The sequence below is a fragment of the Heterodontus francisci genome, chromosome 41 (genome assembly GCF_036365525.1).
Source record: "Heterodontus francisci isolate sHetFra1 chromosome 41, sHetFra1.hap1, whole genome shotgun sequence".
NCBI classification, from domain to species: domain Eukaryota; kingdom Metazoa; phylum Chordata; class Chondrichthyes; order Heterodontiformes; family Heterodontidae; genus Heterodontus; species Heterodontus francisci.
In genome coordinates this window covers 15,529,573-15,532,171 of record NC_090411.1, presented here as the reverse complement: position 1 = coordinate 15,532,171, position 2,599 = coordinate 15,529,573, and the positions used below count along the sequence as shown (strand labels likewise).

General features: G+C 48.3%; 1 pseudogene; it reads left to right on the top strand.

Moving 5' to 3' along the window:
- The first annotated feature begins 1,920 nt into the window (after positions 1–1,920).
- LOC137354757 (U2 spliceosomal RNA) lies at positions 1,921–2,029 on the top strand (annotated as a pseudogene).
- The last annotated feature ends 570 nt before the right edge of the window (positions 2,030–2,599 follow it).

The following is a 2,599-nucleotide window of genomic DNA, read 5'->3' as shown; positions in this document are numbered from 1 at the left end:
AAAATAGGGAGAGTGCTCCTTGAAGATCCACTGTGAGTATGAGCTCCTGACCAGTACCATTGACCACCTATTCAATGAGCTACTTTGACTCTTTCCTGACTTCCTTGCTGCTCCCCTTCGTCCTCCAGACCACCCATGACTGCAGTGTGATGAAGGAAGCCAAAAGCATAACAGCATCAGCCGAACCTCCTCTCAGCAGTCGAATTAAGTAGTCAGAATCAGAATGCACTGACCTGGGCCTGGTATAGAGATTCGGAATGTCAACTAGGGTACCTGAGCCTGTTCAATAATCAGTGATGCAGAGATAGAAATTAGGAACATCATTCAGGGTTCCTGTGTGTTCTTCTAGAAGTTGTCACTGGATCTTGGGCAAGAACAGAATCTTAATTATTTCGGTTAACAATTAAATACAGATGGAATTCTGATGAAGGGTCACAGACCTGAAATATTAACTCTGCTTCCCTCTCCACAGATGCTGCCAGACCTGCTGAGTATTTCCAGCACTTTCTGTTCTCATTTCAGAGATGGAATTGAGTTGGGGTTTTGGAAAGGGTGGGATGGTTCAGGTGAAGCACTCTTCGACAATCTGTTCTGTGAGAGCTCTGGAATCTAGGGGCATTGGTGATTGATGCCTCTCCTACTGTTCTTCATATTCATGCTCCATTTCATCCTCCCTCTGCACTCCTTGCTGCCCAGGTGGTTGTAAGAAGTCATAACTCATGATGACAAAGTTATAGAGCACATAGCAGATGACCATAAACATGGATATCCACTCAGGTCTGCAATGCAAAATTTCTCTGGAGCGGTCCAAGCAGAGGAAGCATTATTTAAGCTCACCAATTATCTGTTAATTGATGTTTCTGGTAGCAGTGTGGCCATTGTTGTATTGATTTGCCTGGTTTGCTTCCTCATAGGGGTCTTCAGCCAGTTCTGCAAGGAACAAGATGTGTCGGCCAGTAGCCTGTTACCTGAGAGCCTGGCTGGCATAAAGGTGGCATGTACAGAGGATTGGCACAGGATGAATGATTCATGACTTGTGTGATGCACTCGCTGCCTGTGGTCGTAAATTAGTTGGAAGTTGAGGGAGTGGAATCACTTTAAATTGACAAAGGTGCCAGTCTGGTGATGGGGAGCACACAAGGCAACATGGATGCAGTCTATGGCACCTGGCACAGTGGGGAAGCCTGCAACGTGGGAGAAGCTGAGTGCTCTATCATTCTGCATTGCTCTGTCCATGGGAAAGTAATGTAACAACAACAACTTACATTTATACTGCGCCTTTAACGTAATAAAAGGTCCCAAGCCTCTTCACAGGAGCATTATAAAACAAGATATGACACTGAACTCCATAAAGAGATATTAGGTCAGATGACCAAAAGCTTGGTAAAAGTTGCAGGTTTTAAGGAATGGCTTAAAGAAGAAAAGCAAGGTAGAGAGGTGGAGAGATTTAGGGAGAGAATTCCAGAGCTTAGGGCCCAGGCAGCTGGAGGTGTGGCCACCAATGGTGGAGCAGCTAAAATCAGGGATGCTCAAGAGGCCAGCCAGAATTATCTCAGAGAGTTGTGGCTGGAGGAGATTACAGAGGTAGGGAGGGGCGAGGTCATGGAAGGATTTGAAAACAAGGATGAGAATTTTAGAGGTAAGACTTTGCTTGACCAGGAGCCAATGTAGGTCAGTGATCACAGTGGTGATAGGTGAACGGGACATGGTGCGAGTTAAGACATGGGCAGCAGAGTTTCGGATGACCTCAAGTTTACAAAGGTAAAATGTGGAGGGACAGCCAGGGGGCTTTGGAATAGTCAAGTTTAGAGGTAACAAGGATATTAATGAGGGTTTCAGCAGCAGGTGAGCTGAGACAGGGTGAAGTTGGGCGATGTTACAAAGGTGGAAATAGGCAGTCTTGGCAGAGACGGTTGTCCACCTCCTTCTCGGCCTTTTGGCTAAGATCAAGTGTAGTATCTGTTCTTATCAGTGCTTATTTGATTGAGAAGAGACCATGATCATTGCCTTTTGATCCTGGGGAAGCTTTGAGTAAAATGGCTGTAACCAATTTTCGAGCTTTGGGCCAGGGAGTGCGCAACACCGTTCGGGTGGTCGTGAAGGACAAGGAAGGAGATGCACCGGTCGATCGCACCTTCTTCATCAAGAAAATTCTCTTCGATTGCTGCGGATTTCAAGCTACGGACGTCTTCTGCCTGCAGGATTTCCCCAGCAGTGGATACTTCGACGTGACGTTCCGGAACGTGGCGGGATGCATCAAGTTCCTGAAGGCGTTCAAGGAGAAAGGGGACCGGGCGCCACTGTCGATCCTCACAGCGGAGCCGCTCTTCACGCTTCCGTCACAACGGGACCGGGTGGTGACGATTCACCTCTACAACCCCCATGTTCCGGTGGTGGATGTACTCACCTTTCTCGCCAGGTACGTCGAGGTGGCCGGCAGCAGCACTGATGTCAAGGACCCCTTTGGGATCTGGACCAGCAAGCGGCAGGTCAAGGTGACCTTGAAGATCGATCCCAGTGGAGCCATCATCCACCCTCCCTCCAGCTTCGCTATCGGGGGAAGTCGAGGCTTCTTGGTCTACGCTGGGCAGCCCAGAGT